The following is a 21851-nucleotide window of genomic DNA, read 5'->3' as shown; positions in this document are numbered from 1 at the left end:
TATCATCATCCATTTGCCAAAGCTAAATGATGAGTTACAAATCTTTCCTTTGAAAGGGATAGGAAATCCAGTTCAAGAAAGCTTGAAGAATAACAGTACATATGGACTTCTATCACTATGAAGGCAAAGGGCAGGACCAGCTTCAGGTACAGCTTGATCTGGTGACATCAGGACCAGCTTTGTTCCTTTCCATTTTTTTTCTTTCTACTTTCCATAGAGTCAGCCTATTCTTCAGACCTCAGATAGGTTCCCGTTGCCAATTCCAAGGTCTTCCATTTGGTAACAAAGAAGCTCTTCAAGTCTTCATAGGTTCACACCACGCAGACCACAGAAGGAATGGCTCTCCTCCTGTGGCTCTCAAGGAGAAGTGAGCTCCTCCTCTTTCCCCAAGAAGCTTTAACAAACTTTTCTACAGATTTCATTGCTTCTAAGTTTCTGCCCGTCGTGGATCAAATTATGGTTGCCAGAAGGGTGAGATGAGATGAGACTATTGACTTTAGCCAGTCCTGAGAGCTGGGGAAAGGGTCCACAGGAATGGCTGAGCACGGGAGAGAATTAACGGCCCCAAAGCAAACTCCAAGTGGTATTATCTTACAGGGGAAGATGAATAGAAGTTAGGCAGCAAAGGATACTTGAGTCCATTACACCAAACAATTCTGGGTTTTTTGCTTAATTATTGAGTGCCTAAATCTATCTTCCTGAAGCATATAACAGCTCAATTTAGCACTGTACTAAATTGGAAATTTTACCTTATTCATTACCACATGGAAGCATTTTATAAACCAAATGCAACAACGTTTCTTCACATGCATGAGGAAATGTTTCATTTTTTCCTCTCAAAGTGCTTTAGAAGTCCCAACTTTCATAATGTCTCAAGTGGAATTATTGCCATTATTTTCCTTTATATCAGCTTCATATCTTGCATAAATGAAGGTATCAGCATGCACCATTTCAATTAAAGTCAGATTAAATACTGTTTCTTTACAGGGATGGTATTTCAATTGCAATTCTTTCTGTGTTGTTTATTTGACAAATGCGTTTGGCATGTGTAAACTGCTGTGATCTACTTTTCTTTTTGTGACATTTTGGGCATAGGAAAAACTGCACGGCTTAGTGGATGACACAGTTTGCTACAAGTGGCAATATAAAAATTGGAAATTCTTAAACGATTTAACATTTCCCCTTCTAGCTACATTCTCTATCACAGAGGAGTGATATTCTGGAGGACTCGAACCAATCAGAGGATAGGAGTATAATTTTTACAAAACAAATGTATGTATAAATTATCACTCTCTTCTCTCTTCTCCATAAATAGAGATACTAATAGATCCATAGCATGAGATGCTGATAGGGGTGGCATCTTCTACAACAATTCATCTTGTCAGTGAAAGGAAGAATTAAGCAACCTGAACCATTAAGATGCACAGTTAGACTTCAGCATTGCCCAGCACATCTCGACTACATTGGTGGAAGGAATGTGTGTTTCTTGTGTAGAAGAGACAGCTGGTGTGTGCATGCATGCATGTATGTGTGTGCGTGTGTGTGTGTGTAAAAGAGAGAGAAAGACAGAGAGACAGAGAGGGAGAGAGAGAACAATAGATGGGGCAGGGCACACAATCTCAAGTCTGCCTCAGTCTCCACCCTTCCCCGTTGCCTCGGATCCAATGCATTCCATTTGTGTTACCTCTTAGTCTCAACATGGACTTGAGTTCATGGGTTTTTATCTCACCGGAGCCACCTAGACTAACAGTCTGGTGACTCTTCAGTTCAATACCCTTCAAGCATTTGTCCCACATACCATTAGTGTTTTAGTCCATTCTCACACTGCTAATAAAGACATACCCAAGACTGGGTAATTTATAAAGGAAAGAGGCTTAATTGATTCACCGTTCAACATGACTGTGGAGGCCTCAAGAAACTTACAATCATGGCGGAAGGGGCAGCCAATACATCCTTCTTCACATGGCGGCAGCAAGAAGTCCTGAGCAAAAAGAGGAAAAGCCCTTTATAAAACCATCAGATCTGTGGAAACTCACTCACTCTCATGAGAACAGCAGCGTGGGGGTAAGTGCCCCCATAGTTCAGTTACTTCCCACTGGGTCCCGCCCATGACGCTTAGGGATTATGGGAACTATAATTCAAGATGAGATTTGGGTGGAGATACAGCCAAACCACATCAGTTACTGAAGGTGGAATCTGATTTTCTTTAAAAAATTTTTTTCGGAATCAGAATTACAATTTTACTTCTGTTGGTTGAAGCAGAGTCAATATTCTTTAAAAAAAAAAAAAAAAAGTACATTAAAATATTTCCAACATTTCTGCAGTTTGGGTTTCTCTTTAGAATTCTTTTGTAAGTTTTTCTGAACCAAGCAGCTTCTTGGGAGGTATATTAAAAGGTTTAATATCCCCAATATAAATCACATCCTTTGTAGGTTACAGCACACCACTCATTACGTGGTTCTGGTATTTCCGCTGACCACAACTGCCATCTTTGAGCCAATTGTAAATGCAGTGTATGTTAGTTACAAAAATCCTAGCAGAAGCATTTCAGGGCTAATAAATGTTATGTTTTAGTATCTTTGCCTGGTTCATATTGCAGTGGTATATGTTTTCATTAGAGAAGAACCAACATAGATTTCTCAACTCCTTCCATTAGTGTTCCTAAGCTCATTAGAGATTGGTACCCTGGGTAGCTGCCCAGCTGACCCACTTCTCAATCCACATCTGTAGGAGAAGGGGAAGGCATGAAAGAGGAATCACTGACTCACAGAATGTGTGAGCTTAAAGACCTGGCACTGGGAAATTTGCAAAGCAAAATTTTTAAAGTATTTCTATATTTTATTAAATATTACAAGCTAAACTTGATTGTCTGCTTTTATTGCATACTCAGTTGCGTGTATTTAATTCAGGAGTCAGCAAACTATGGTTTATGGCCCAATCCAGCCAGATGACTATTTTGTTAATAAAGTTTTATTGGAACACAGTCATGTTGATTAATTTACATGTTGTTTATGGCTTCTTTCATACTACACCAGCAGAGTTGAGTAGTTGCAACAGAGGCCAGTATGGCCTGCAATGGAAAATATTTACTATGTGGTCCTTCAAGAAAAATTCTGTCTATCTCTGATCTAATTCTCTAAAGTAGTAGAAAAATTTATTACTTTTTAAATATAATCTGTTTGAATGTTTAGATGCCCATGATATAAGCTCCTGTACTTCCTCTTCAGGACACTTGTGACATTTGTAATTCTCTATTCACTGGACTTCTTCAGATTATAAGTTGCTTGGGGACTTCTAATGAATCTAACTGTATCAATCAAGAATGCTTTTGACTCGAAGTAACAAAATACTTTTAACTAAGCCTTAAACAATGAAGACTTGCTGTATCTCACCTTATAAAAAGCCTGGATGAATAAGTCTAGGTTCAACACAGAAGGCCAAGGATTGTGCAAACCATCATGGCCCCAGGCTTTGATTACCCCTCCTGCTCCTCAGTGCTCATGCTAATTCTTTGTCTTCATGCATGTCCACCTCATGGTTGCAAATTTTTTGTTCCAGCTCCAGGCATCACATCCTCATACCAACATACCAAGCAGAGAAGAAGGGGCATGAACACGAAACTGTTTTCTTCTAAAGCTCTGGTATTTTGACCTAGGAAGAAAACCACCAGCAGACTTCCCATTACATTTAACAGGACAGATCACATCCCTTCCAACTTTTTCACTGCCGTAATCACAGGGCTAGAACTACACTGGAAGCTAGTGGACAATCCATAACAGTGTGTTGAATGGTGCGTGGAAGAATGGAGAAATTATAGACAAAATCTTTCAAGTTTAGTTTAATTAGGTTTCCACAATGAGCAACGAAGGAAGGCAAGAGAGGGGGTCCTTGACAGCAAAATTATTGGGGAACATCTACTTTATCTCAACTTTTTTATTTTACACATAAGGAAAGTAAGACACCAAAGTCGAAAATGAGGTATTATAGTGAATTTGTATGATTTCTGATTGTCCAGCATCCATGAACCACCTTTCTGGTAGCATCTCTTTAATCTGAACAACCCACTTTCTCGAACGATGTAATTCAAATGAAGCAGGTGACAGACGTGGCCCCGGGAGTGAGCGTCTGTCCCAGAATCATCACCATTCTATCCCCCTGACCTCAGGGCTGGGTTCAGAGATGGGCACATGAGCCAAGGGAACCCAGGCAGCAGGAGTGCAGAGCTTTGGCGGGTGCTGCCAGGAATGAGGCTGCTGGTGACCACTGTGGGGGCAGCCAGACTGAGAGTGAAGCCCTCACAGAAGGAAACTGGAGCTCTATGACGTCATCGATGAGCACCTACATATGAGAACTTGATATTTTATCTATTATAAGTAACAGAAAGCCCAACTCGAAGGGTTCTAAGTTTTTTGGCTCATTTATACGTCTAGTCATAAGATAGATGTACTCGAGTGTGTTTATTCAGTGGATCAATGGTGCCATCAAGAGCCTAGGTTTTTATTTCCAGGCCTCCTTATGGTTATGAGATAGCTGCCAGTGCCAATTTTTTCCCTCCTAGGTCAGTAAATAAAAGCTCCCAAGCCGCATTTCTGAGATTCTGCCCCGTTGAGCCCTTTCTTACTTATGAACCAATCACTGTGATCAATGAGGGAAGGGAATGTGCTGATTGGCTTAAGTCCTGGAGCTGGGGGAGGTGTCTCCTTCCCCGGAAGTACATAAGTCAAATGGGAAAGCGTTAGACAGCCACAGGAATATCTGAGTTATGTCAGAAAGGATTGTTGGCGTGAATGCTGGGAGGAAAAACAGCATTGTCCACTAAAACTAACAACTGCTGGACTTCTGGGTTATAGGCAACCAAATTTTTCCTTTTGTCATTAGGCCACTTTGACTTAATTTTATCTCCTTTGTAACTAAAGGGTGGTTATTGATGGTAACAAATGCTGTCATTAGGAATGGAAGTAGCCATTTCTCAACCACACCACCATATAGGCCATTGCAACCCAAATCTACTTCCCTTCATTTTCTCCATGGCACTTTTCACATCCTAATATACTAGATAATTTATTTTATATATTCTCTTCCTCTTATCACTGGAGAGTAAACTCCATGAGAGAAGAGATTGGGCTCTGTGCTTTTACCCCGGTGTCTATAACAATACCGGTCCCATACAATGTGCTCAGTTAATATTTGCTCAATGAATGAATGAATGAATGAATGAATGAATGAATGAATGTATAAATAAGTAACATCTATGTACGTCAGAAGAGGAAGAGGCCTCAAAAATCATCTGGCCCACTCTCTACAGAGACTGCACTGGAAACCCAGGCTCCTGATGGTAAACCCAGTGTGGTCCCCATTCCTCCATCTTCCATCACAGCAATAGGAATTCCCCATCTTCCACCAGCTAGCATCTGCTCTGTCCAAGGCATCCCTGTTTTCTTCAGTTTATTTGTTTTCTTCGAGTCCTTGAGTGTTCACATTTCTTCCTGCCTGTGTATTTGAATTCCAGTTATTTTCATTTACAACTGAAAAGGAAGACACCACTGACCTTTTGCTGGTTTACTTTATCCACTAAGGGCTTTACCTGGGCTCTATGCCTGCATCTTTTGTCTCCATTCACATCCCTCATCAAGGGCTTCTGGAGGTCTCTCTCCTACATTCCCAAACCTCTGATACGAGTCAAAGCACATCTCAGTCTGACTCCAGACAGCACTTTGTACCAGTGGTCCCCTGGGCTGACTGGTTGCAAGTGGCTCACCTGGGCAGTGGAGGCATCTGGATCTTAGATAGTCAATGGAGGCATCTCCAGAGACCTCTGAGGTCCAGATGGGCTATGTTTTGAGAGTCCTTCCTGGCTGGGGACCAAGGAAACGCCATGCCTCTCAGGCACACATGGTGCCCAGGTGTGGCTGGCTCAGCTGGGCTCCACCTTGGAACTCCTAATGAATTCTCCAGCTGGGGTGGGTCACAGCCCTGGCATTCTCTTACAACCCAGTAGGACTGCTGACCTCAAGAGTGGTCAAGTAGAGTTGATTTAAGGATTTGACGCTGCTCTGAAATCCCGAAATTCTCCCCTTCTAGGAAATCACAAACTGTTTTGGGCCATGAAGAACATTATGGAACAGGGCATTTAATGCAAACAAGTTGCTACCCAAATCATTGCACTTTGTGAATTCAACAATCAACTATTAATTCAAAGGTTGAATGTTAGGAAATTTGAAAAAATATAGGTATTTGTTAAAATTACATTTAAAAAATGTATTCAGGTCAGGCATGGTGGCTCACGCCTGTAATCCCAGCACTTTGGGAGGCCAAAGCAGGTGGGTCACTTGAGGTCAGGAGTTCGAGACTGGCCTGGGCGACATGGTGAAACACCGTCTCTACCAAAAATACAAGAATTAGCCAGGCGTAGTGGTGCACACCTGTAATCCCAGCCACTTGGGAGGCTGAGGCAGGAGAATCTCTTGAATCCAGGAGGTGGAGGTTATAGTGAGCCGAGATCACGCCATTGCACTCCAACCTGGGCAACAGAGCAAAATTCTGTCTCTAAATAAATAAATAAATAATAAAAATAAATAAACAATTTTTTAAAGTATTCAAATTTTTTAATTTGAAAACTCATTCTGCCACTTACTCATTGTGTAGCAATGAACAAGTTACATAAATCAGTGGTTCTCAGATGGGGTTCCCAGATCAGCAGCAGCAGCAGCAGCAGCAGCAGCAGCATCTGGGAACTTGTTCATATGAACATCTTGGGACCCCAGACCATATTTACTAATTCAGAGCCTTTGGGGAGGGGAGCCAGCAATCTGCGTTTTAACAAGCCCTGCAGTTGATTCTGATACATGTCCAGTTTTGAAAACCACTGGTTTAAACCATCCAAACTGTGTTTCCTCTTATGTGAAATGGAAGTAATAATACTTGACCTCATAACGTTGCTGTAAGGATTCAATTCAATAGATTTTACATGTCAAGTATTCAGGACAGTGTCCGGCACTTAGTGTGTGTTCGATATGTGATAGCTACAATTAAAGTTATTACCATTATTATTGGATTTCTTTTCTAGGTGGCCAAGGAATCAGTCTATAACTTGGCGTGTCTGCCTGTGAAATAATAAAGAGGAAATATATTTTAACATTAATTATTATAACAATAGCTAACGTATTGAACTCCTCTCTGTGCCAGGCACTCAGTTCACTACTTCACAAACAAGTGCTCAACCCTCATTAGAAAAAACACTAAGCGAATGGTGCCATTATTGTCCATCTTTTACAGGTGAGAAAATAGATTTGAAGAGCTTATGTAACTTGGCCAGAATCATACAAGTCATGAGTGGAGGAACCAGGAAAAGAATTCAGAGTGAGACTCTGGAGCCCGGTTAGTCAGCAAATCACCACACGACCACTCCGAAGAGGTTTGCAAAAGGCATGACAGAGGTAGCCATTTTTTTACCCACCATGTTATTTTGAAACTCTCTAAGGAATCAGAGATTCACCACAACACATGCATTCACTGTATGGCTATTAATTAATGATAGAAGGCTCTCAATCAAGTTTTTGCTTAAAATGAGTTTTTGTTGGTTTATTTTATTTATTTATTTTTTTGAGAGACAAGGGCAAAAAAGTAACGTCTGTTACTGACGTCCTCTGCAAGTCCTCCAAGAAGTTCTCCGTGACTCAATTCCTGCCAAGTCACATTGGCTGTGGAGCCACAATGGGGGATGATTTGTTGATGACAGATCTGAAGACAGCCCTTATCTGTAACCAGAGCTGTTCCTTCTGGGTTGCAGTTTGGGGCAATGATCACTGAGACCAAGGGACACATTCTAGTGTCCATTAGATGAGAGTCAACTGGAAAAAAAAAAAAATGCCTTCTTTACCTACTGAAGGTAAATCTTCAGGTAAAGATGAAAAGAAGAACACGTGAACATGTGACCTATAATTACTGCTAAGTATGAGTCAGCAGCTGTATTTGTTAATACGGGTTTGGGGCCCGTGATGAATGCCAAATGTATACCATTTTTCAATATCACAAAATTTTCTGGCACCTAAAATACCAGTGACATCCTATAAAGCAATTTCTTAACATGGGTGAGATTATACATACATCAAAGGAATTTCAGAACAAGTTCCTGAATTTATAAAATGAATATATTTTAAAACTCATCAAAAGTGGTATTTCAAGGTAAATATATGTTTATTCAGTGCAAAATGTTCATTTTATCCTAGAGAATTTTTAAGGGTACAAATAGGCCAGGAACAAAAAACCTGTAGGCTTTCTTATTTGAGTGAAGCCAATAACTTTGCCTTTCATTTGAGAGTTTCTGCCTGAATCTTAGAAGCAGGACCTCCGCGATATCACAATATGTTCAGCTTAGTATAAAACTTCGCTGTGTCCCTAAAATGACAGTATCAACAATAGCACCACTAAGCAAACACTCGTTTTGGCTACTGCCTTTTATTTTATTTTATTTTTTCCCCTCTTCTTAGCTCCACCCAGCTCCCTCTTGAAAGGCCTTCTGTTCTGTCAGCCATAATGACATCTGCTGGCGGACACAGGAAGTCATAAATCTGCAGGTTCTCTCTCAACCAAACCTTGTTAATGCTGCCATTTATCACAGGGGCTGGGGTGCCATCTCTGGAGAGCTGGACGCAGGGAGTCCATTTTCTCCCATACCCCTTTCCCAAGAGAGCAACCATTTTAAAAACAGCCACTTTTTCATCTCGCATTTGCAGACCTACAAGTCAGGCAGATGCAAACCCCACCGTCAATGTGCCCCTCTTGGAAAGAAGCCATGATTCCAGACAACAATAGACTTGACTGGATGTTTCAGGACTGAAGCAAGGCAGTTGTGACTAAGCTCTGTCCTTCCTCATTTTAAATAGGCCCCTGACAGCTTGGAGGAGAGGGAAGGAGGATTCTGTCCCTCTAAGCCCCTCTGCTCCAGGGCTTTTCTGAGGGCAAAACTTATGACAGGGAGAGTTGAAAGAGGATTATTTAAATTCAGAGTTACTTTTGTTCTGAACTAATGAAAGATAATGTTTCAGTTTTATTTCTTGTGTCCTAAGCATTGATTTAAGACCTCCACCCATGCCAGGTATTTTCTAGCTTTTGCTACTCAAAGTGGAGTCCCTGGATCCACATCCCCTGTTAGAGCCTGTTAGAAATGCAGCATCTGGCTGGGCGTGGTGGCTCAAGCCTGTAATCTCAGCACTTTGGGAGGCTGAGGTGGGCGGATCACGAGGTCAGGAGATCAAGACCATCCTGGCTAACAGGGTGAAACCTCATCTCTACTAAAAATACAAAAATTAGCCAGGCATGGTGGCAAGTACCTGTAGTCCCAGCTACTCAGGAGGCTGAGTCAGGAGAATCGCTTGAACCTGGGAGGCAGAGGTTGCAGTAAGCTGAGATCTCACCACTGCACTCCAGCCTGGAGAACAGGGGGAGACTCTGTCTCAAAAAAAAAAGAAAAAGAAAAAAAAAAAAACAAACCATGAAGCATCTGAGCTGTCACTCAAGTCCTAGTTTATCAGAACCAACGTTTTCCACAACATCCTCAGGTGATTCCTATACACATGAAGGTTTGTGGGGCTGTGCTCTATATTGGGGTTCTCACCTTGACACTGTTGGCACTTAGGGCCAGAACATTGTTTCTCTGCAGGCCTCTTTCTTGGGCACTGTGGGATGTTTGGCAATGTCCCTGGTCTCCACCCACCAGATGCCAGTAGCAACCCCTGAGTCGTGACAACCAAAAATGTCTCCAGACTTTGTCAAGTGTACCCGGGAGAGCAAAGTCACCCTTGTGGCAACTCCAAAGTGTGGTCTGTGTACTCCCAGCTGCTGTGTCATCTAGGAGCCTGTTGGAAATGCACGTTCTAAGACCCCACCCCAGACTTGCTATGCCAGGAGCTCCAAAGGTGAGGTGCATCAATCTGTCTTAATGTCCTGGGAGATAATATGGGTGCTAATGTTTAAGAACTGAGGCTTCTTAAATTCTCAGTTGCTGAATATGAGCAGGGAAAAGCAATGCAAGAAACACCTGGATTTGGGGGATAGAAAACTCACTGTGGCTGCAACGCTGTCAAGAAGGAATAATGCATGGTTATTAAGAATAAAACAACTGGAGGCACGCCAGGGTTGAATCCAGGCTTCCTGATTTGTGCTATCTCCATTACCTTGGGTAAGTTGCCTAACCTTCCCTTGCCTCCGTTTCCTCATATGTAAAATGGGGACAACAAAAGCACTTTATCAAAAGCTGGCTTAATGACTGGGTGCGGTGGCTCACACCTGTAATCCCAGCCCTTTCAGAGGCCAGGATGGATGGATCACTTGAGGTCAGGAGTTCAAGACCAGCTTGACCAATATGGTGAAACCCTGTCTCTACAAATAAATACAAAAAAAATTAGCCAGGTGTGGTGGCACACACCTGTGGTCCCAGCTACTTGGGAGGCTGAAGCAGGGGAATTGCTTGAACCCAGGAGCTGGAGGTTGCAGTGAGCCGGGATTGCACCACTGCACTCCAGCCTGAGCAATGGAGTGAAGCTCTGTCTTAAAAAACAAAGAACAGGCCGGGCACAGTGGCTCAAGCCTGTAATCTCAGCACTTTGGGAGGCCGAGACGGGCGGATCATGAGGTCAGGAGATCGAGACCATCCTGGCTAATACGGTGAAACCCCGTCTCTACTAAAAAATACAAAAAACTAACCAGGTGAGGTGGCGGGCGCCTATAGTCCCAGCTACTTGGGAGACTGAGGCAGGGGAATGGCATAAACCTGGGAGGCGGAGCTTGCAGTGAGCTGAGATCCGGCCACTGCACTCCATGCCTGGGCGACAGAGCAAGACTCCGTCTCAAAAAAAAAAAAAAAAAAAAAAAAAAAAAACAGAGAACAATAAAACTGTTTTAAGGATTAAGGAGTTCATGTTGTAAAGTGTTTAGAACAGTGCTTGATACCGAGTGCTTTGTAAATGCCAATTGCTATTATGATCATGACCATCATCTGCCTGTCTTTCCCTCAATGTTTAAGTTCCCTAAAAGCCACGCAAGTGCTTTCTTTTCTGCCACGTCTCCGATACCTGGTCATGCACCTGGCATGGAGCAGGTGCTTAATGAATATGGTTGGAGACAGTGGGTCGGCCTGTGGAGGGAAGAGGACGCTAGCAGGAACTCCCTGCAGCAGGAACTCTCTGCCCCAGTGGCTTGAACTTGTACTCTGATTTCTGTACTTTCTGCATGAGGACACCTGCTTCCCTGATCAGTTTTGTAAATCGGCGCCCTTGCAAATGTAGGGGATTGAGCCGAAGTGAACGTTATTGCTCGGTTCAGGTTAGATTGGACCTCCGACATATCTGAAAACACTCTGTAAACAACAATCAACAAATGTTTACAAAATAATGAAAAAACTAAAAATTGGGGAGTGCTTTCTGTGTATCAAGTTTAATGCTCGGTATTTTATATTTGCTCATGTGATCCTCTCTCTGCTGGTAATAGTCAGTGATATAATTATTCCCGTTTCACAGATGGGAAAACTGAAGCCCAGAGAGGTTAAACAATTTGCCTGAGGTCTTAGTAAATGGTGAATTTTTTTTAAGTGCTGCTTTCTCTGATTCCAAACCCAAACTTACCTTTTGTCATGATGTCTACCTGATCTGTACACAGTGATCATATGTCCTAAGACTTCTGGGACAATTCTAATTTGAAACCTTCTGCCACCATTTTATGCTTAGCACACTCATAAATGTCAGACCACTTGTCTTTTATTTTGTTTAAAAGCTCAAACTATGACGATAATGAGAGCTCTGCAGCCCTACTAGAGATACAATGGGGAGTGGGGAAAGTGAAGATTGACCAAATCAGGGAATGCAAAAGACTTATAAGCAAGTGCAAACTACAGATTATAAACAATAGGACTGAACAGGAGAGAGGAACTAAAAGAGGCATGGAGCTAAGCTTTCAAACTCACTGGTGCACTTGGTAGATATTTACTGAAGGTCTACTGTGCACCTGGCAATATGCCAAAAAGTAGAGGTGCTTCAGGAACAGGACAGTCTTCTTCCTTACCCTCAGAAACCTCACAGTGTAGGAGATTCTGCTCCAACAGACATTGCCTGATCACCCATTTCTTCACACACCAACTCAACTAGGAACTGCCAGCACCCATCTCTTTTGCCTCCAGGGAAGGCCAGAAGTGGCCTTCATCCAATGGCTGGCAGGAGTAGGTGGATGAATACCCCAGCTCTCTCACCCTTTAGGAGAGATATCTCGAGAATGCAGAATCTACACTACCTCCCAGCATTCCTAGCAGGATTAAGCTCCAGCAGCCCACAGTGATAACTTGCTTGTTAATACACCTGTACCAGCCACCTTCCCTTTCCTTACTCACTTTCCTACTCCCCTCCTGGAGTTTTCTGGAATCAACTCCCAAACAAACTACTTGCACACAAATCTTTATCTCAGAGTCCGCTTCTTGGGGAAGCAAAAGCAAGACACAATCTTTCTAGAAAGAGAATTTGCAACAGCCCTAGACTATTCAACCATGTTAAGCCCATGGGTTCCTTAGCCTCCTGGGAGTGCCCAGTAATGGATAAGGAAAAAAGACAAGCTGTATTGTTGCCTTCAAGACAAGATGCTTTGACATAATCCTAGCAAGCAGGGGTAGACTCTCATGAAATTTTAAGGACAATAGGATGCTTAATGCCTAATCATAATAGATAAGACATGCTCTGGATAAGACAGAAAGGTGTTCTCAGAGCAAATTATATCATTCTCTATTTGCTTCTGAAACTTGAGGGGCACCTTTGGGCACACAGTTCTAATGAGTCCAGGAAGTAGAGCTTGATGCACAGTTGAGATGGCATAAAATATACCAGAACTTAAAGGCTGCTCATCGCATGGTTTCCAGGCTGCTCCCGTCCTTACATTCACTTAATGTCTTCCTGTGGTTAATGAAGTTGAGCAATGGATTACTGGGCCAGCGACTTGGTTTGGATTCTTCAGCAGCAGCAAACACTGTCACTGGCTGTAAGTAGCCAACTCCAAGGGAGAAATGTGATACATGTTAAATCTAACAGCTCCCATGGCCCCAATCTGCCCAGTCAGCAATCTTTCCCTTTAAAATATACATAATGCTTAATTGCTGTTTCCTAAATTCTACACCTAACCAAATCAAAATAGTTTTAAAACCGAGAGCCTAGTAACTTTTGGAGGATTTATTCTTAGAAGCAAGCTTGCCAATGCCCGGGCATTCACGAACTTTATTGTCATCAACCTCACCTGTTTTTAGAAAGCAAACTTGCACCCAGCTGAATCAGACATATTTTCGCCTGTGTTGGTTGTAAGTAAATGAATTGCACTGATCAATAGCTGGAAGAATAAAATTCAAACTCGGTATGATGACCGGCCTCCTCAGTGGTCTATTCCCAGTCCATCTCTCCTGCCCCATTTCTGCTTCCCTCTCTCTTGCTGGTTCTCTCAGTCTCAGTTCTAACAGTTGCATCTTTCCATTCCCAAAGCTCAGACATCTCTTCCAGTTTCAGGGCTGGGATCCTGATTGGGTGCTTCCAGATCTCAGTTTAAATGCCATCTCCTCCCAGAGCATTTCCCTGACCCCAACCCTAACGTGGGCTCTGCCCCACCCCCATACTCTCTATCTCAACACTCTCAACACATTGCTTTATTTTCTTCCTATCACTCTCCATGATCTGGGACTTCCTCTTGTTTTACTCTACCCACCAACATGACGGTGGGGGTTTCCTGGGAAAGTAGAAAATAATGAGAGATCACTACCTATAAGTTTTCACAAAATACTTGCTGGGAAGAGGGATATCTTGAACGAGTTAAATGACGTAAGAGGAAGGCATGACTTACATCCTCAAGGGTAACATCTAATGGTACACTGGCTCTCAAACTTGGCCGCACATTGGAATCTCCCGGGAGCTTTAAAAAATACTGTCAACTGGATCCCACCCCCACAGACTGATGTAATGGGTCTGGGGTAAGGCCTGGGCATTGGGATTTTTTAAATCACTCCAGCTGGCTGAAATATGTTTGAGAGCACTGCTTTTTATACTTGAAGCATTATGCACATATACAGAAAAGCACAAATTCTAAGTGTGCAGCTGAATTAATGTTATCTGATTGAACACACTGGAGTAACCAGCACCTGGTTAAAAGCAATCCCAGCCTCTCAGAAGCCTCCTTAGACCCACTCTCCAAAGTAACCATCACTGTGATATGCAAGCGTAAATTAGTTCTCTCTGCTTGTGTACTAATACATTTGGGATCATAGTCTACCTTGAGACTCTTTGTTTTGAAAAGATACGGACTAGAGAAGTGTGAATTTCAAAAGATCCACCCAGGAAGGCTTCCTGGAAGAGGTGATATTTAAGAGAGGATCTGAAGGAGGCAATAGACAAGAGGAAAAGGGAAAAAGGGAGGGAAGTTGGTGAGGGGAGGACAGCATCAGTTGAGAAAGAGGCACATAGGCTAAAATGTTGTTATCTCCATATCTAATGAAAATCTTATTGGAGCTGGGCACAGTGACTCACACAGTAATCCCGGCAACTCAGGAAGCCGAGGCGGTAGGATTGCTTGAGCCAAGGAGTTTGAGACTAGCCTGGGTAACACAGAGAGACTCTGTCTCTAGAAAAATAAAATTAGTAGAGTGTGGTGGCTCGAACCTGATATCCATGCTACTTGTGATGCTGAGGAGGGAGGATTGATTGAGCCCAAAATCTTGAGGCTGCAGTTAGCTATGATCGAGCCACTGCACTCCAGCCTGGGCGACAGAGCAAACAAGATCCTGTCTCTAAACAAAAAAGAAAAGAAAAGAAAACCCTATTGCGCCAAAGGTATTTTTAAAAGACCTTCCTTGCGTGTATGCTCAGCTTCATGTTCAATCACTGCATAGATTTTTAATAAGCACCAATAGGGTGCTGGATCTGGGGATATAAATGTGAATTTGGGAAGACAGACAAAAAACACATAATACATGAAGAAAATACAGAGACAGAGTGGGACAGATAGGGTAGGTAACAAAGGCACATCTGAGTTTAGAGTGAAGAAGAAAGATAGATCTGGAGGAGGAATTTTGTAGAAGGAAAGAGTAAGTGTCCTGAAACCTGTACAGGAGGCACTATGGTGACTGAGACATTCTCCTTGTGCTCAAGTATCTTAAGGCTACCCCAAAGCCCAGTAATTAGAGCACCGCCCTGCACAAGGTAGGTGCTTGGCAAATATTTGTTTGATTGCATCAGTGGTAAAACAGGTGAACTAACAACAACAAATTCGATACGTTGTGTGCTTTGAGTAGGGGATTGACGGGCTTCTACAGTGTGATTAGAAGACTTGAGTGAATCCGAGAACAAATGCCCTTTCTGTTCCTTGCATGCAAGAAACTCTGCAAACTCTATTCACTTGTCATAAAATTCAACTTTTGTGCAGAAAAGGTTCCTATGCCTAGCGCCTTATCAGAATCACCTGGGAGCTTTAAGATTTTCAGATTTTTCTGACACCACCCTGGAATCTAATTTAGTAAGTCTAGGGTAGGGCCTGGGGTTCTTTATCTTGAAAAATAAAAATCCCCAGGTGATTCTGATGTTCAGCCATCATGTGAACAACTGTTCTGGAAGATAGGATTGAGTCATTCCAATCAGTTCATGCCCTTACACATCCCAAAGTTCGAGTGCTCTATCCTAGGAAGCGAAGTTCCCTGGAGACTTAAACATAGCCTCATCCCAAGACACCAGCTCTTATAAGAAGTTTCCCCAAGTGCCAGTCTATGGTTTTAGCACAGTATTTTGCCAATTCTAGCAATGCCCACACCATCTTTTTCGCATTTTGCCATTTCCACATCCCACCTGAATCACTTTTTACTCTCTATTGTTCCTTAAATATACTTATTTTTAAAATTCCACCAAATGTGTTTAAACTTTAGATTGCTCTTATGCAAGGAGAGCAGGATCTTTTACTAAAAGAGAAGGTAACTCTAAATCAAAAGCATTAAAAACAAAACTTTTTAAAATTCTTTTCTTGTTTTTTCTTTTACTTTAAGTTCCGGGATACACGTGCAGAATGTGCAGGTTTGTTACAAAGGTATACATGTGCCATGGTGGTTTGCTGTACCTATCAACCCGTCATCTAGGTTTTTAAGTCCCTCATACATTAGGTATTTGTCCTAATGCTCTCCCTTCCCTTGCTCCCCACCCCTGACAAGCCACGGTGTGTGTTGTCCCTCTTCTTGTGTCCACGTGTTCTCATTGTTCACCTCCCACTTATGAGTGAGAACACACAGTGTTTGCTTTTCTGTTCCTGTGTTAGTCTGCTGAGAATGATGGCTTCCAGCTTCATCCGTGTCCCGAAAAAGGACAGGATCTCATTCTTTTTTATGGCTGCATAGTATTCCATGGTGTATATGTGCCACATTTTCTTTATCCAGTCTATCATTGATGGGCATTTGGGTTAGTTCCAAGTCTTTGCTATTGTAAATAGTGCTGCAGTAAACATACGTGTGCATGTGTCTTTATTGTAGAGTAATTTATAATCCTTTGGGAATATACCCAGTAATGGGGTTGCTGGGTCAAATGGTATTTCTGATTCTAGATCCTTCAGGAATCACCACACTGCCTTCCACAATGGTTGCACTAATTTACACTCCCACCAGCAGTGTAAAAGCTTTCCTGTTTCTCCACAGCCTTGCCAGCATCTATTGTTTCTTGACTTTTTAATAATCACCATTCTCGCATGAGATGGTATCTCATTGTGGTTTTGATTTGCATTTCTCTAATGATCAGTGATGATGAGCTTTTGTTCATATGCTTGAAAACAAAACATTTTAAAAAGTCTAGCTAGATATTCTTGTCCCTCCCAAGCTTCTGAGCCTAAGATCTGTGGTATCTTTGTTGAAAAATAGAAATTAGCAAGTATCAGGTATAAAGGAGACATTAGCACAAAATGGAGATTTTGTCATATTGAAAGAATCAAAAGGAATAACTTTCTCACTACGTGATTCAATATTATTTAACATCTTGTCTACAGCACTGGGTACCATTGCATTGTACACCCCACTGGTGTAAGCCAAAACCATTTGTGTGGATAACTAAGCTAACTATTAGTAACAGTAGGAAAAAATACAAATTAATAAAAGAACACTTCAGAAATGTGGATCCAACAATGTGTTAATAGCCAGCCAGAAAGTAGGTATTGCAGAATTGTTACAAGTCCCCCACATTACATGACCAGCTATTGAGAATCAGGAGACAGCGGATATAAAATTCTCAGAAGAATATTGGCTAGAACCTCAGGGAAATACTGTCATCCAAAGTCATCTTCTCCAGCCCATTTCCTTCCTGATTGTCTCCAAGGCTGGACCCAGCTTCTGAACTCCCTCTTTTTCAGTTCCTAGTCTTTGGGATATTATTATAAGATCCAAAACTTTTTGAAGGTGAGGATCCTACCTTATGCATTCAAGAATCTGCTGTGCCTGGGGCAGGGCCTGGTAGACCTAACAGGCACAGTAGATGTCTGTGAAATAACTGGCTGAATGTAATGCAAACACCACACCAGCAGGCATGGGGCTTGCAAAGAGCATGGCGGTTTCATGGTGAGGTTGCTGCAGCTTGACTCCTCATTCGTTCAGGCCTCCTGATCTTATAAACCAGTACCCCGTGATCCCAGAACGGTGATTCCTTGACTGCAGGGCTGTGAGGTTTTACTCAATAGGCTATGGTCCCTAGCACACTGCTCTGTAAAAGTGTATTGGGTAATTAGAATTAATACCGTTTTTGTTGACATTGCCAACTATGAAATTGGGTTTTTTCTGCCTCAGTAGCCTAAGGACTAGGCTAGGACTGGGTGGAGTTGGTCATGGGTGGAGGCCTTTTGGGTGATTTAGGGCAGGTGAGTTAACAACTTGTTCCACACATGTGAGATGGAGAAGTGCGTAGGGATGTTAAAAATGATTAAACAGCACTTTGCAAACAATAACAACAACACTTTGTGGCTGACAAGTAGGATAGTGAAAACTGAGTGTCATATAGCCCAAAGAACTGTTAAGAAAAATATTTATGGAACTAGTCAGACCTGGTAGTTCCCCATAAGCAGGTGGGTGGACTGTAGTGGGAAGTGTTCCAGATCAGACAGGGTGGGCCTTGCTGGGGTGGCGGGGTCGGGGTGAGCATGGTGGGTGGAGGAGTACTGAGGAGTAGGCACAGTTGAAACCCCATCATGACGGCCACCATTACGATGTCACCCCTTGAACCCTTAAGTTATATCAATATCTAAGCCTGCCTTGGCTTTACAGTTAACAACATTGAGTATGTCTGATTCCAAAAGAACAAACATTCTGGGGGCAGATGTTTTCTAACTGGTGTGAGCAGAAGGTTCACTTGTAGGGGTGGATGGGTTACATGTTCAAAATGCAGAACTCTAAGCCTTCATCCAGAATTTTCTGATTCAGAAGATCTAGGGTAGTGACGCTGAGCCAAGAGCGATTTTGCTCCCCCCTCCCCAGGGGACATTGGGCAGTATCTGGAGAGTTTGCATTGTCACAACTGAAACCTGGGATGTTCCTAAACATCCTACATTGAACAGAACAGCCCCTCCTAACAAAGAATTATCAGACACTCAATGTCAATGGGGCCTGGGTTAGAAAATCTTGTTCTAGGGCAAGGACCAGGTAGGTGCATCTTAACAAGGGGCCTCGGGAGATTTTAATGCAGAAGCAGAAGCTTTACACAGTGTCTTTTTGATACAAGGGCTTCAGTATCAGAGTTCCCTTTTGCCTACCCCTTTGTTAGATTTAGGACTCAGCTTTGACTTACTTCTTCCCTTGAAGGCCCGCCTGGTAACCATCCTTCCTTTTGCCAAGCTCAGGGTAATTGCCCCTCCTAAGAACACCTTCACCACATACTTATAACCAACAGATCCTTGACAAAGCATACAAAAGCATAAGTTGGGGAAAGGTCTATTCCAGCGGTCTCCAGCCTTTCTGTAACCAGGGACTGGTTTCATGGAAGACAATTTTCCCACGGACCAGGGTAGGGTGGATGGTTTGGGGATAAAACTGTTTGACCTCAGATCATTAGGTATTAGCTTCTCATAAGGAGTGTGCAACCTAGATCCCTTGCATTCACAGTTTACAATAGAGTTCGAGCTCCCATGAGAGTCTAATGCCCCTGCTGAAGTGAAAAGAGGCAGAGCTTGCTTCCCCCCTGCTTACCTCCTGCTGTGTCACCTGGCTCCTAACAGGCCATGGACAGGTACTAGTCCATGGTTCAGGGGTTTGGGACCCCTGCCCTATTCAATAAATGGTGCTGGGAAAATTGGATAGCCACATGTAGAAGAATGAAACTATCCCTGTCTCTGACCATATAAAAAAATTAACCCAAGATGAATTAAAGACTTTAAACATAAGACCTGACACCATAAATATTCTAGAAGAAAACCTAGGAAAAACTCTTCTGGACATTGGCTTAGGCAAAGAATTTCTGACTAAGCCCTCAAAAGCAAATGCAACAAAAATAAATAAATAAATGGAACCTAATTAAACTGAAATACTTCTACCCAGCAAAAGAAACAATAATCAGAGTAAACAGACAACCTACAGAATGGGTGAAAATATTTGCAAACTATGCATCTGACAAAGGACTAATATCCACAATCTAAAAGGAACTCAAACAAATCAGCAAGGAAAAACAAGAACAACAACAGCAAATAATCTCATTAAAAAGTGGACAAATTATGTGAATAGACATTTCTCAAAAGAAGACAGACAAATGGCCGACAAACATAATGAAAAAACGCTCACCATCAATAATCGCAGGGTAAACGCAAATTAAAACTGCAGTGAGATACTGCCTTACCCTAGCCAGAATGGCCATTCTCAAAAAGTCAAAAAAACAACAGATACTGGTATGGATGTGGGGAAAAGGGAACTCTTATACCCACTGCTGGTGTGAATGTAAATTAGTACAACCTCTATAGAAAACAGTATGGAGATTTCTCAAGGAACTAAAAGTAGATCTACCGTTTGATCCAGTGATCCCACTACTGGGTATCTACCCAAAGGAAGAGAAGTCATTACGTCAAAAAGACACCTGCACATGTATATTTATTGCAGCACAATTGCAAAGACACAAAATCAACGTAAGTGCCCATCAACTGATGAGTGTATAAAGAAAATGTGGTATATATGTGTGTATATATGTGTGTGTGTGTATACACACACATACAGTATACACACACACACACACACATATATATATATACAGCATGGAATACTACTCAGCCATATAAAAGAACAAAATAATGTCTTTTGCAGCAACTTGGATAGAGCTGGAGGCCATTATTCCAGGTGAAATAACTCAGGATCAAAAACCAAATACTGCATGTTCTTGTTTATAAGTGGAAGCTAACGCATGGGTACGCAAAGGCATACCGAGAGATATCATGGACATTGGCAACTCAGAAGGTAGGAGTATGGGAAGGGGGTGAGGATTGAAAAACTACCTCTTGGGTACAATGTACACTACTCGGGTGGTGGGTGCACTGAAATCCCAGACTTCACTGCTATGCAATTCATCCATGTAACCAAAAACCACTTTTACCCCTAAAGCTATTGAAATAAAAAATAATACTAAAGCAAAAAAGAACACCTCCAGTCCCAGCCTGCATCAAATGCCCTCAGTTGCTTTTCCGTCTCACTGGAAGGAGCACTCCTCGTGGGCAGGGTCTAGGTTCACCCTGTTCACAGACCTGTCCCCAACACCTCAAAAGGTGCCTGGCCGATAGCAGAACTCAATAATCACATGTTTGTTTCAATCTCTCTCTGTGCTCAAATGCCATCTCCTACTGTGCCACCCACCCCCTCTTAGAATCTAGAGCCACCCATCCCCTCTTAGACACTATTACAGCACTCAGCTTAACATCTTCATGGAGGGAATCACTCAAAGTATCCTGTTGATTTGCTTGCTTACTTCTCATTCATTCAACAAATATTTTATTGGGCACTTACTGTATGACTTGTGCTTTGCCTACACTTGGGAATGTAATAGAACAAAGAGACAAAAATCCTTCCTCCCCTTGGAGCTTATATTCAAGAGGGGAACTCGTACAATAAACAGAATAGAAAACTGTCTAGAACCTGTGCGACATGGATCAGCTCACTGGGGAATAATCAAATGGAGAAATGGAACAGGGAGTTTGTGCGTGTGTGTGTGTGATATTTTAACTGAGGTAGACCTTTGGGAGAGGAGGACATTTAAGCAAAGACTGGATAGCTGGGGGGCACTTGTCTGCACTCCCCCGTTAGAATATAAATATCAACAGGGCCGCCACCTTCCCTTTCTCTGTGGCCTCTGTATCTCCAGAATAGGCACATAGTAGGTGCTCAATAAACATTCTTCAGAGGAAACAAAAAGAGGAGTATGTGATTAGACCTTAAAGTAAGCAGAAGGCAGATTTTTGTTTTTGTGACCACCCACTGATTAGCGAGAAGGTGCACTAAATTGAGGGGGGCGTGGGGAGGACGTTTTGGGGGGCAGGTTAAGACTTAGAGGATGGAGATCTTCACTGGATAAGATCCCCTCCCCCTTCCCCGCCCCGAACAAACCTAAGTTCTCCCTCTCCTAATATTGGGCATGGTCCCTGCTGGTCAGCCAACCTGGCCCCCTGAATCTCCCTCCACAGCCTCCCAGCTTCAGAGTTCAGCCATCATCACCCTGCCTCCTTTTCTCCCGCACCCCTTCCCTCCTCACCTCCTTTCCCCCCGCCCCCGCCCCTTCCTCCTCCCGGAGGGGTGTCCTCGCGCCCGGTGGGCACGCCCTCGCCCCGGGGGAGAGGGCGCACGGAGGGGCCTG

Source organism: Rhinopithecus roxellana, chromosome 13 (genome assembly GCF_007565055.1).
Source record: "Rhinopithecus roxellana isolate Shanxi Qingling chromosome 13, ASM756505v1, whole genome shotgun sequence".
Taxonomy (NCBI): Eukaryota; Metazoa; Chordata; class Mammalia; order Primates; family Cercopithecidae; genus Rhinopithecus; species Rhinopithecus roxellana.
The sequence above is the reverse complement of the archived record's forward strand: the minus strand, read 5'-3'. Positions refer to the sequence as shown.